Source organism: Rana temporaria, chromosome 5 (genome assembly GCF_905171775.1).
Source record: "Rana temporaria chromosome 5, aRanTem1.1, whole genome shotgun sequence".
NCBI lineage: Eukaryota > Metazoa > Chordata > Amphibia > Anura > Ranidae > Rana > Rana temporaria.
The window spans coordinates 68,037,294-68,051,698 of record NC_053493.1 but is presented as its reverse complement, the minus strand read 5'-3'; the positions used below and the strand labels follow the sequence as shown (position 1 = coordinate 68,051,698).

General features: G+C 47.2%; 1 protein-coding gene and 1 non-coding gene across 4 annotated transcripts in view; one reads left to right on the top strand and one right to left on the bottom strand.

The window, feature by feature from the left end:
* Positions 1-457: 457 nt before the first annotated feature.
* WDR37 (WD repeat domain 37) overlaps positions 458-14,405 on the top strand; it is a 233,877-nt gene continuing 219,929 nt past the window's right edge. For 2 of the 3 annotated variants that reach the window (XM_040352669.1, XM_040352668.1), the window contains exon 1: positions 458-564. The gene's annotated coding sequence lies outside the window, so the exon portion shown is untranslated. The remainder of the gene's footprint in view (positions 565-14,405) is intronic. The other variant, XM_040352670.1, reaches the window with a different exon arrangement.
* TRNAG-UCC lies at positions 13,201-13,273 on the bottom strand. Its single transcript has one exon. It is a non-coding gene; the product is annotated as a tRNA-Gly (tRNA).

Genomic DNA, 14,405 nt, shown 5'->3' with positions numbered 1-14,405 from the left:
GAATGCACATCAGCGCGCGTCCTGCGCTCTCTGAACAAATGTCTGAACGCAGCGCTCCTCAATGCAGGAATACAGCTATGCAATACGATGTGATGCATTGGAAGAAGAGATCTCAGTGACAGGTGATCACATCTCCCATAGAGGTGAATTACATAGAAGCCATCATGACAAGACTTGCCGAGTGTCTCCATTCCTCCCACAGTGTAGTCTCCCCGGGTAAAGAGGTGACCCCCCCCACCCCAATTTATTATCCCCCCCCCCATTCATTATCCCTCCTCCCCCCCAACAAACATCAGGTCAGGAGTCATGCAAAAAATAGCCCGGAGCTGCCAGTTTGACAGCAGACGAGGGTGGGCGTGGCAATACCACCTGGAGCTACCGATTGACGTCCCTCCCTACCAATGGCCGCTGACGCCATTCTGTCCAATCGGCACGAGCTGGCTGGTGACAGGCCAGGAAGGGGGCGGGACTTCCGTTGTCAAGGCAAATGTCCGGAGCTGGCTGTGCGTGTGCTGGGTAGAGAGGAGGAGGTGGTCGGTGGATGAGCCCGTGTACCCCGCACAGGTAATGGAGGGGGGATGGGGGGCCCGGGCGGTGGTGCGGGGGAGTGCTGTGTGTGGTGGGAGGGTGTCATGGCTGCTGGTCACCTGTCATAGGCAGTCAGTGAGCAGACAATGGGCTGTGTGATGGAGACGGATCTTCTCCTCCAGGTGTGAGCACAGCAGTCCTCTCCTGTGTGTGCGATCTCTATGGAGCTCTATGATCTGGCCTCATCTTCCTGGAGATCCAGGTGTGCGCAGCTCAGCCCTTCTCTCTACATCAGTCTTCTGTTTACATCTCTCTGTACGTTGTGTGATGCTGGGGGCCATACTGGGCTCTCCTCAGAGGTCTGCGAGACATCATCACCGCTTCTTCCTGAGGTGCTTCAGTTACAAGGGATGAGGGGGATGGGGCTTTGGGGGGGGGGGATTACTAATATAGACCTTCATCCCTGGCGTCATCCTTCACCTTCATCAGAGGTATGGACCCCCCACGACATCCGCCTTCATCAGAGGTATGGACCCCCCATGACCTCCGCCTTCATCAGCGGTATGGACCCCCCACGACCTCCGCCTTCATCAGCGGTATGGACCCCCCCCATGACCTCCGCCTTCATCAGCGGTATGGACCCCCCCCATGACCTCCGCCTTCATCAGCGGTATGGACCCCCCCCATGACCTCCGCCTTCATCAGAGGTATGGACCCCCCATGACCTCCGCCTTCATCAGCGGTATGGACCCCCCCCATGACCTCCGCCTTCATCAGCGGTATGGACCCCCCCCCATGACCCCCGCCTTCATCAGCGGTATGGACCCCCCCCATGACCTCCGCCTTCATCAGCGGTATGGACCCCCCCCCATGACCTCCGCCTTCATCAGCGGTATGGACCCCCCCCATGACCTCCGCCTTCATCAGCGGTATGGACCCCCCCCATGACCTCCGCCTTCATCAGCGGTATGGACCCCCCATGACCTCCGCCTTCATCAGCGGTATGGACCCCCCATGACCTCCGCCTTCATCAGCGGTATGGACCCCCCCTCACGACCTCCGCCTTCATCAGCGGTATGGACCCCCCCCCTCACGACCTCCGCCTTCATCAGCGGTATGGACCCCCCACGACCTCCGCCTTCATCAGCGGTATGGACCCCCCCCCCACGACCTCCGCCTTCATCAGAGGTATGGACCCCCCCCCCCACGACCTCCGCCTTCATCAGAGGTATGGACCCCCCACGACCTCCGCCTTCATCAGCGGTATGGACCCCCCACGACCTCCGCCTTCATCGGCGGTATGGACCCCCCACGACCTCCGCCTTCATCAGCGGTATGGACCCCCCCCATGACCTCCGCCTTCATCAGCGGTATGGCCCCCCCCCCCCATGACCTCTGCCTTCATCAGCGAAATGGACATTCCCTGACTTCATCAGAGGTATGGACCCCCCACGACCTCCGCCTTCATCAGAGGTATGGACCCCCCCCCCCCACGACCTCCGCCTTCATCAGAGGTAAGGATGAGCTCTGGCGTGTTCGCATAGAACACGTGCAGAGCCCGCCAGGAAGTATGCACGGCGCTGCGCTAATAACAGCCAGGGAGACATTTCACGATCCCTGCAGCCGAGCATCGGGACAATGTCTCCCTGGCTGTGATTAGCACAGCGCCGTGCACACTACCGCCTTCAGCAACATCAACAGAATAGACATACCTAGCCACCACCTTTGTCAGGGATAGGAGCAGAAGGGGCATACCTCGCCGCCACCTTCTTCAGGGACAGGAGCAGAAGAGGCATACCTCGCCGCCACCTTCTTCAGGGACAGGAGCAGAAGAGGCATACCTCGCCGCCACCTTCTTCAGGGACAGGAGCAGAAGAGGCATACCTCGCCGCCACCTTCTTCAGGGACAGGAGCAGAAGAGGCATACCTCGCCGCCACCTTCTTCAGGGACAGGAGCAGAAGAGGCATACCTCGCCGCCACCTTCTTCAGGGACAGGAGCAGAAGAGGCATACCTCGCCGCCACCTTCTTCAGGGACAGGAGCAGAAGAGGCATACCTCGCCGCCACCTTCTTCAGGGACAGGAGCAGAAGAGGCATGCCTCGCCGCCACCTTCTTCAGGGACAGGAGCAGAAGAGGCATGCCTCGCCGCCACCTTCTTCAGGGACAGGAGCAGAAGAGGCATGCCTCGCCGCCACCTTCTTCAGGGACAGGAGCAGAAGAGGCATGCCTCGCCGCCACCTTCTTCAGGGACAGGAGCAGAAGAGGCATGCCTCGCCGCCACCTTCTTCAGGGACAGGAGCAGAAGAGGCATGCCTCGCCGCCACCTTCTTCAGGGACAGGAGCAGAAGAGGCATGCCTCGCCGCCACCTTCTTCAGGGACAGGAGCAGAAGAGGCATGCCTCGCCGCCACCTTCTTCAGGGACAGGAGCAGAAGAGGCATGCCTCGCCGCCACCTTCTTAAGGAATATGGGAAGAATAGACATGGCCAACCACCACCTTCTGTAATCGTAAATCCGAACTTGTTTATGATACAAGGTGCTTCAACAAAATATACGGTCTGTCCATGACTTAGATCTTGGCTTCATGATTACATAATATATTGTCTAGTAATATTTATTATTATTGGTATCTTGTGTATAGATCTGTAAGTAAGTTTTGGTGTATTCTCTTCCTGTGCTATGCTTGTATCTCAAGCACCCATATAGAGATCAGCATGCAAGATTTGGTAACCCAGACCATCCAATCAGAGTCAATCCTTTGTGCTCGTTTTCTGCTTTTTCTGAAAACCCTGGGATGGATCAAGGCGATGTACCTACATCTTCTTCATCTTTGCCATATAACTGAATATAATTGGTGATCGGTGGAAATGATGAAATAATAGCTCTATGTATGGCCAGTGTCACAGATCTAGGGCTGCAATCGCATGATGGCATTTTGTGAACACGTGCTAATGTGCGTTTTTGTGTGTTGTGTCACAAGCCTAGGACAGCCCATCCATTCAGTACGCAGCAGAGTAATTCTTGTACCATTTCTTTATTTTTTTTGAGCTTCAAGATTTTTTTTTTTAACTGGGCGTTTTACAGCGTTTGGGGTGTTTAACTACGTATGGTACTGTAAGCACGAAATGTATGCATAATACGTGTAAATGCAGCTTTGCCGTGATTAACAGAAATGTGATTGCTATGCTTTTATTACATCTTCAATACCATCTGTAGTCTTTGCATTGCTTTGGGTTTTGTATACACACAGTACATCATGAGATAAAAAAAAACAAAACAGGTTTTATCTTCATGCAATTCTCTACAATGTGTTTTTCACATGGACAACTGTCAGTGAGTTATGGATAATCCGGTTCGTGTACACTCGTGCCTTGATGTCTTTTTATTATAACATTCGTTCCTTTTATTATTGTGCTGCAGTAATGTGACATGTACCTGTGTGTGTGTGTGTGTGTGTGTGTGTATTATCTAATGTCTCTATCCATATCTTCATATGTGTGGCTTTGATCCCTTTTTGATTTGACTTCTTTCCTGTATTTGCTTCTTTTCTGTCTTTGTTTTTTATTTCAATACTCTCCAGTATAAAATGTCATATTTAATCCTGTTTACATTCTTGCTGTGAACATTTGGCGGGTTGATTGCTGTAGTCATTCTAAGCACGGAGTGTCTCTATTTCACATTACATGGCCTCTAAATTCTGCGTTCTATTTGTTTTTCTACCTCTTGTCTCACATGCGTCTGTCTAGATTTGAAGGACATTGTAAGCTGTCATTGTGAGAGATATATATATATATATATATATATATATATATATATATATATATATATATATATATATATATATATATATATATATATATATATATATATATATATATATAAATTTCCCCTTAATCACTGATTGCTTTTTTGTTTTTTTATATTATGGAGTTGCATGTGGTACTGCATTCACCGAATGTTGTGCTTGTGTTAATGTTGTTTTTGCATTTAAAGGCAACATGTGCATCTCAAGCCTCATACACACGATCAGATTTTTGGATGACCGAATGTCTGTCTGTTTTTTGTCGCCTGCTAGTCTCATGTTGAAAGTGAAGAGGTTACTCATCGTAAGAAAATTCTCATACAACAGAATACAACTTCAGAAGTAACGTTATGTATTCTTTCTTTAATTTCGGAGCATTCGTAGTCATGCACTTACAATTTTTTTTCGTACTAATTAAACAAAAATCAGACGTTGAGTTCACGTATGACAATAATTTTATAGTCTGCACATCCAGCTTTTGTCCGACAAAAAAAAAACGGAAAATTGAATACTTACCTTTCCGTAATTTTCCTTTCCTGGTGCCTTCCATGTCAGCATACATATGGTTTTGCCTTGGGTATTCGGTGCAGCAATGTCTTCTAGAGAGCAATCTTGTGCTTATGCGAGCGGTGGAGCCGTAGCCGCACCGAATACCCAAGGCAAAACCATATGTATGCTGACATGGAAGGCGCCAGGAAAAACGGAATCGCCTGTCGAAAGCACCGTACTAACGATCCAAAAGTCGGCACACCGCTCGTTTCGACCAAATTTTACTTTTGATCTTCGTATCGTGTGTACGGGCCTTAAGGGTCGCCATACACACTACATTATGGCTGTACAATAAATTGTAGGCCTCTTACACACGGTACTGATGTTTGAGCATCTGCTTTTTTGTAAGTAATTTCAGGTGCTTGTTTTGCGTGTATTTGCAAATATTTTTTTGTGCGCACAATACATATTTGTGCTCATACCGGCGCAACATACTGACCCATAATGCAGGATTATTATTAATTTTTTTTTTTATCAAGTCGCCTTCCAGGGCAGCATCTGAGAGCTAGGCTCCTCCCACAGGAAACGCAATGTTCACCATTATAAAAAGATTGCAGGCGCCATCTTTTTGGTGGATACCTGTACATGGAGGGGGACAGGAAAACCAGCACACCTGGCAGCAAAAGAGGCGCTTCCGGCTGTGGATGTAATAGGGACACACAGGTATGTGTCCACCCATATCTCTATCAGTGTGGCTGGGGGCGGGGCTGGGGCAGGGAGCTATAAAAGACCACCTGACAGGAGGCTCAGTGGACTAACCATGTTGGACGCTGCATCACCCTGCCCTGCAGATCCTGCAAGCCAAGAAAGTTCTGAGGTAAGCCAGAGCATGCACAGGCCACCTCTGCACTTACTAACCACGATTGCGCTTAGGCCAGGGGTGTCCAAACTTTTTTCAAAGAGGGCCAGATTTGATGAAGTGAACATGTGTGAGGGCCGCCCATTTTGCCTGACATTCTTTGAACCATTAAACTTAATGTAATCTGACAGGACTTGTCCGGGCCCCTTTCCTGTCCCCTCCGAGGCTGCCAGAACGATAAATACGGTATATAGCTTTTGTGGCCCCCCCAACAAATCCCAGTGGCACTCAGGTTTTCATTGGGGCCACAAAAGATATATATATCCAAATAACCAGTGGGGCTGCATTAAACTGGAACGAGGGCCGCAATTGGCCCACGGGCCGGACTTTGGACGTGCCTGGCTTAGGCTATATAGTGGTATGCAGTGCACTGCATACCTTCTCACTCTGGGTCCTTTAATTTCACTCCACAGATAAAAGCCCCAGAAGAGAAAAAGTCAAGGTCCAGCAGCAAAACATGTGCTTCATGCAGACACAAACTAGTGTGAGATTGGACAAAACTGCTATGCCAAAAATGTCTTGGCAAACTGGTGGCAAAAGATTTACAGGGGTGTTTAAAGAACTTATGTCAACTTTCAAAAAAATGTGGGACACATTTAGCCCCTTGTGCACAGCACTAAAAAAAATAAATAAATGGCAAACCCCAACCAAAGAAGTGCTTGGCAATAAACCTTCCACCAGTCGAGCAGCCACCCCGTCCACTAGCGGAGAACTGCTGCCCACAAATCTGACCAAAAACAAATCGTCAGCAATCTCGCCCTCTGAGAGGATTAGGGGTTATGTTTTGGTTTTAGAGGAAGACCCTCAAAGGTTACTCTTCCCAACAGAGAATTAAAGAGGAACTACTGAGGGCAATCGGATAAACTCTGGCACGCTAAAACATCACATGGATAAAAAAAAAAAAACGAATTGCCACTAAAAAAAGAGTATGGGAGGGGCAGCAAACCTCAACCCCGCCATCCATTGAATCCACATACACAGCTTTGGCTAAACCAACTGCAAGCAAATTGTCACTGCAATGGTGGCTCAAACTGCATATATACAGTCAGGGACACTTATGGACCCAAACAAACGTGATCTGTATAACTACAGATGCCAGCACCACAGGCTGGAGAGCACACTTAGCTGAACACCTGGCCCAAGTCTCTTGGAACCAGGACTGACCTCTTGCCTCATCGACCATGAACGATGGAAGCAGTATGTCTAGCGTTAAAATATTTCAAAACACAGATCAAGGACAGACATATCCAGATACAAACAGACAACACTACAACCGTAGCATACAGAAAGGGGGGGAACCAATCCCCTTGACTTATGTCTACAGCAGAGACCTTCCTGAAGTAGGCAAAAGCAAACTTGGAGTCAATATCCGCCATACATCCTAGCGGATTACATAAGCAGAAACCATGTACGGCACACGGAATGGGCCCTAGAACCTTTCGATTGGACAGCTCAGATCTGGGGGACATCTTCGGTAGAGCTATTTGCCGCACCTCCTATTACCATACAAACCAGAGCTATTAACGCACTGACCAATCCGACACCCGAACTTTGAAATCCTAAAGCTTTTAGCCTGGCTCCAGAAAGGATAATGTTACAAATCAAAGGTCTGTCGGACAAAGTGGTTAATACCATCTTGGCCGGTCCTTCCCTTTTTTTTTGAGCCTATAGACGAATGCTCAGATAATACATTAACACTAAAAACGGTGGTATTGGTATCGGCAATTATAGTCAGTGAGATTCAGGCACTGTTAATCCTGGAACCAGACTGTACGATTCTGTTGAACAAAATTAGTCCGGTTGCTTGATCCGGCCTTTCTACCTAAAGTTCCCTCAACATTCCACAGGTCTCAGAACATTATCATACCCTCCCTCCCAGCTAATTTTTTATAGCAACACAAGGGAAACATGACAAAATAGGCAATCGGGATTCTTCTGACATCTAGAAAGGACCAAGGACTGGTGGAAGACCTCTCCCTCCCTCTCTCCCGTACTCAGGAGAAAAATAAAGATCAGCGAGCTTCAAAGAGCTCTATAACGAGATGGATCAAAAAGGTCATCGCACAGTTCCAGAACCTACATCCACCAGAAGGAATCGCGCCCACTACAGCTGGTCTACACCGGAGCAGATCAGCAGGGCAGCCACATGATCGAGCTTTAAGGCCCCGTACACACGACCGAGTTTTTCGGCAGAATTCAGCCAGAAACTCGGTCGGAGCTGGATTCTGCCGAGAAACTCGGTCGTGTGTACACTTTTCAGCAAGGAACCCGTCGAGGAACTCGTCGGGCCGAAAAGAGAACATGTTCTCTATTTCCTCGTTGTTCAACGAGGAAAGTCGGCCCGCCGAGCTCCTCGGCGGCTTCCACACTGAACTCGCCGAGGAACTCGATGTGTTTGGCACGTCGAGTTCCTCGGTCGTGTGTACGGGGCCTAAGACCTTCGTGAGGCACTAACGCATCGACCTCCTATCTGACCAAGATGGACTTTCGGTAGGAAAGTTATCCAGGAGGTGGACCCCCCCCCCTACCTAGCAACTCCTTTTTTAGGAAGTCTTCCAGGGCAGCACTCGTTCCCTCCCTAAAAAAATAAAAATAAAAGGGGGGGGGGGGAATTTATCACAATTCAGTGGAAAAGCATGATAATCACCTGTTCCGTTGGTACTTTTATATTACTGAGGCATGCAGGTATGTACAATCTTTTTATAATGGTGGATGTTGTGTTTTCCTGTAGGAGTTCCCTATCACTCGGATGCTGCCTTGGAAGACTTAAGTAAGAGTAAGCCGTGTCCCATCTTTGGCATCAGTGGGTGGAATAGTGGCCCATTGTTGGTGTCAATTGAAGGTATTGTGCCCTTTTTGATGGTGCTCCATTGTTGGTGTCAGCAGCAGGAATTATGCTCCATTGTTGGTGTATGGAATGGTGCCCCAAGGGCCAGATAAAGGCATGCAAAGGGCCCCATCTGGCCCAGGCCTGCAGTTTGGAGACCTCTGCTCTAGAATATGCAGTGCTTGTTTACATGCCTGTTTGTACAGGCACATTGTAAACAGTTTAATGGGCTGCATTTTTGGATTGGTAAAAAAAATAAATAAAAAAAAGCGTCTGTACTGCTTTTTCAAGCTGCTGTGTGCAAGATTTGCCAAAACTATAATTTGAGTACCTACCTAATTTATACCCAATTAGACAGTCGCTTATAGCTGGTTCACACCACGAAAGCGCACTCCAGAACTGTTCTGGACATGTTTCTGCATGCACGTTTTTGATGCCTTTCCAGATGCTTTTTTAAATTGTTTTCCTGTGGTGTGTTTTTATTTATTTTTTTTCTCCAGTGCAGGAAAAATTTTGCATGTTCTACTTCTTTTTTTTAATTTTATTTAAAAGCACCTCTGTGTCGTCTACAGCGTCTTAAAGGGCCGACGTACAGTTACGGCACCTCGCCCATGGGGAGCAATTCTGCCGCAGTAAAACTGCGGCGGATGGTCGGGAACCGGTTAAAAAGTCTGCAGTCTGCTTGCATATTTTGTGATAAAAACATCTTTGCCATTCTGAAGCTTCTCTCCAACCATTTTGCGTATTATTTTTTATATATATAATACTGTGATTCTGTACTTGCCAAATATGCTGCATAAATCTCCCTCCACAGAGTCTGGCTGCAACCATTTTTAACTGTGGGCAGCTGAAGCTGCTGCCTGTAAACTTCCTGGATTTACCCAGACACGTGGAGGCACGCCTCCAACTCTGCAGCTCTCATTGGCCCTCTTATGACTCATCACCCCCCTCCCTTCCTGGCAAACTCTCACAAGTGAAAGAGAGCTGTGTATGAGGTCATAAGCCTAGGCTAATAACCAGGCAAGGAACAGGAAGTGGGCTGTATAATATATTTACTGGCAAAAAAAATGATTTATTTTTTATTTTTTTGTATAATTAAAGTTAAACAACTAGGGCAAATGATTTAATAGATGGAAAGATTAAAAATTTACTGAAGGTCCGCTTTAATGAATATTTCCAATAAAGCATATCACTTGGCTTTTCCTCTGTCCTGTATAGATTCTGCTAAATGACATAATTGTTTTCATCGGCACGTGTTCTCTTAACATTCTTCTCCGTGTTTGGAAGGTATTTGGCAGCACTACTGTAAAAGATATGTAAACTCGGCATGGTATTCTAAACAATACCTAGGTCTGTCCAAATATATAGAATAGAATGTGAAAGGTGAGCTGTGTTTATTCAAATATCTTCTTTGCAACTAAACCAAATCTAGTTCTATTCATAAATTTTCATGCAAGTAAAAGCATGAGACGACAGAACGTTAAATTTATAACTAAAGGAGATTATATATATATATATATATATATATATATATAATTTTTTTTTTTAATGGTTTTGGAAAGAGTGGAGAGGGATTAGATCACCTGTCAGTTTTTATTGCTGTCTGTTCCCTTTGGAAAGATTTACCCTCTCTATTTTTCATTATCATTGAAAGTAGGTTTGTCCCGATTACCATTACCTAGTACTGATTAGCCCCCCCCCCCCCCCCAAAATGCTTGCCAATTACCGTGTGTGTGTGTGTGTGTGTGTGTGTGTGTGTGTGTGTGTGTTTTTTTTGTCATGTGACGGTGGTACTGGTGAGTCATGGACTTCTTTTTAGGGTTGTACCGATACTAGTATCGGTACCGATACCAAGCATTTGCCCTTGTACTCTGGAAAATGCTCCCGATGCTTCACCCGATACTTGTACTGTCAGCGGTGATCAGTGCATGGGGAAGTTACAAGCACCAATCACCGCTGTATAGATTTACAAGTAATTTCTCCGCTTCTCTCCCCCCGCCCCCCCCAAGCTTTCAGCTTCTTTAAAACACACGATCACCGCTGACTGTCCCGTGTCCTCCTCCAGCCCCCCTCCGTTTTGCTGCAGTCTCCCTCCCTCCATGTCCCGTCCCCCTGTGTGTTTTTTTTTTTTTTTCTCTCCCTGCCCCCCCATGTTTCTCTATCTATCATCTATCCTCTATCCTCTATCTCTCTCTCTCTCTCCACCCCCTGGAACTGTCAGGATCCGTCTCCGAATGGACAGTCAGTGATCACTGACTCTGTCCGTTCACATAACTGAAACATCGTAAACTGTGATTACAACGTTTCAGTTTATGAATGAAGAGAAGCGACTGTCTTCACTCCATTCATTTTCAGCGCAGCTGAGGCTGCTGAGAAAGGGACTGGGGAATCTGTGTCTCTAGTCCCTTTCCCTGTCTCAGAGGGGAGATGTCAGATTTCTGTTAAGACCCCTGATATCTCACCAAAGCCCCCCCCCCCAACAGGGCTGAAAAAATAAATTAATAAAAAAAAAAATGTATTGTAGAAAATTAATAAAAAAAAATAAAAGAGAAAACACACCGACACGGTCCACCCCCCCCTTTAAAAAAAAAAAGAAAGCGCTATAAATAAAAAAAGGATCGGTATTCGGTAACGGCGAGTACTTGGGGGGGGAAGTATCGGTACTTGAACTCAGTCTTAAAGTGTAACTGCAACTAACGATTTTCATAATCGATTAGTTGGCTGATTTCTGTCTCTAATCGGATAATAGCCTTAAAAAAAAAAAAAATTGCATTTAAAAATGTTTTTGGGCCTATTTGTTGTCAAAATTGCCGCAAAAAACACATTACATGCTTATCTGCAGCTTCTCCATCGAAGTATATACTGTGTGTTTTTTTTTTTTTTTTTTTTTTGTTTATTCCTATTACAAGGAATGTAAATGTTCTTTTGTAATAGGAATAGGGTATGACAGGTGATCTTTACAGAAAAATGTTGGATCTATAAGTCCCCACATCTCTCATCTATGCTGTAAAGCCTGAGAGAAAGGCTTTGAGGGTCATAGAGATGGCTGGGGATCATCTGGTTCACAGCCAGCTGTATGGTAAACCACCGCCGCTGGCAGATTCAATCTCTGGCTTTCCGAACGTACAGTAGAGACTGGTGGAAAGGGGGGGGGGGAGAATTGCTTCCCTTCCCACCCCCTATAAAAGCAATCAAGCGGCTAAACAGCCGCTATGACGGCTTTTACTTTGCAGGCTGAAAAAATGGCTGCAGGCATCATTCAAAGATCACCACTCAAAGTCCAGGCCGCTCATATGATGGCCTATGTGCGGCTATGACTATGCTATGACTAAGCATTAGTTGTTAATGCGAAACGCGTCAGCTGTCTATCCCACTGTATGCTGTTGTGTGCTGTGCATTTTTTCCTTTTTACAATAAAGAGCACGTCTTTTTTCAACAAGACTTTTTGGAGTGCGGCTGTCCATCCATTCTTCCACCTGCTTAATTCTATGCATTGCCAGCACCCGTGTGGTTCCTGAGTGGACATTGATTACCTGCCTGTGCTCACCTGGAGCGGCGGTCTCCCTACCTATGGGCGGCAAGTGGTTTTAAATTATTTCATCAACCAATGAAATAATCATTATCCCTAATTGATTAAAGATGTTTTAAGACAACTTGCATATAAATTTCTATCTGGGCTCAGCATTGACAGGCCCTCTCTCCTCCACTACATCTGTTCGCTGGATGTCGTCATTGCACAAGGCACCTAGCTGACCCAAAGTTGCTTACCTAGCTGGAATAATGTGATTGACATGTGAGACGGCAGGATGTGTCATTCAGTGATGGACGATGAGGAGTGATGACTACACCTGGTTGGGAGAGGAACGTAGGGTTGCAATGATGAGGTCAGGTCTGGTTGAGTAAGAGGGAGCAGTTAGAACAATGGTGTATGAGTAATACGGCAGTGCTGACACCACCATTGTCAGAAAATTTGGAAGTGACAGTGGAGATCTCCCTGGAAGAAACCTATGGTATTCTGGTCAGCTCTGAGCTATGGAAATATTGGGAGGCAAATAAGCTGCCAATTTCGCCTCCCTTTTGTAGTGCTAGGTAGGTGGCTGTCAGGCTTATGCTCTGTCTTCAACGCATTCTAAATCACCATCCTGAAAACATTTGAGGACCATTATCGTGCTTCTGGGTCAGTGATTTATAATAATAAATCCAGAGGAGTCTCCCTTACTTTTTAATATCGCCCCAATCGAGGCGGGATTTTGCTGCAATTGTCACCTGACAAATCGCAGGGCTGCTTTTGGGAAACAAGCGTCCCGTCATTTTGTTGGTGTGATTTGTCAGGTGACAATATTGTCCCAAGATTGGGGTGCCATTGAAAGTAACGGGATCACAAGCATGTCGCACGTTTTGCGGCAATTCGGGAAATTGCAGTAATTCCGCCCACGATCCGGAACGCCTAGGTGTGATTGCAGCCAAAGCTAAGCGTCTTCTATCAGTTGCTGGGTTCTCCTTCTATAGATTCTGGGGGAACGCTTTCTTCCTCAAACATTCCACACATTCTCTTCATTCTTTATTCCAGCACTAATATACTCTGCATTGACCTTGTATAGCGCTTTTCTCTCTGAGGACTCCAAGTATTGGAGATGGCGTTGGCCGGGAATTGAACCCGGGTCAGCTGCTTGGAAGGCAGCTATGCTTACCACTGCACCACCAACGGAAAAGTAGCATGTAGTGTGGGAGGAAACCAGAGTACCCGGAGCAAACCCACGCAAGCACAGGGAGAACATGCAAACTTCATGCAGATAGTGTCCTGGTCAGAATCTGAAACAAGGACCCCAGTGCTGCAAGGCTAACCCCTAAGCCTCTGTGCTGCCCATATGCGGCCTCTGTTCTCTAAGGCCCGCCCCCGCTGAGGGGGTAAATCACTTATGTTCACTTAAAGTGCCTTCAGAAGAAATCCAAACTTATCCTAAACTACAATATATAACACTCCTATAATAAAACGCACCCAAATAACAAAGAGTGTTCCCCAAATTAGCAACACAATGGCCCAGATTCACAGAGAGCGGGCGCACATTACGCCGCCGTAGCGCAAATCAATGTACGCTACGCCGACGCAGCGCAGAGAAGCCAGTGCTCCCAAAGCTGCGTTGGCGTGGCATAGGTTTCGAAGGCGCAGACCGGCGTAGGTGGAAGTGGGCTTGCCCCATGCAAACCCATGCAAATGAGGCGTGACCCCATGCAAATGATGGTTTGAGAGCCAGACAAGTATGTTTAACGAACTGCGCATGCGTCGTGGACGCATCCCGCGTACGCATGTTCACAACCACGTCGGAACAACTGCCTAAGATACGCCGGATCACTACCTACGCCATGAATGTAATCTACGCCCATCCAGACACACGTCCAGCGTAAAATATGCCGGCTTGTGTTCCCTGATGCAGACCTTTACATGTCTGCTGCTGAGTTACACCTCCTTTTATGGGGCTTTAGCCGGACGTACAACTTACGCGCACCTCTCGTAGCCTGCGTCGGGCATGCGCAGGTTCGTGAATCGCCGTATTTTCCTCATTTGCATATTTGAATGGCTAATCAATGGCTGCGCCACCATGCGTCTGGTGTAAATGTGCGCCCACCCTACCCTGGCAAGTTACGTCGGCGGGATGAAGTTTTGTTTTTAGGCGTATCTTAGTTTGTGGGGGCGGCGCACAGATACGACGGCACACATTTGCACTTACGTCGGCATATCTTGAGTAAGGATGAGCTCTGGCGTGTTCGCATAGTACACGTGCAGAGCCTGCCAAGAAGTGTGCACGGCGATGCGCTAATCAGTCAGGGAGACATTGTCC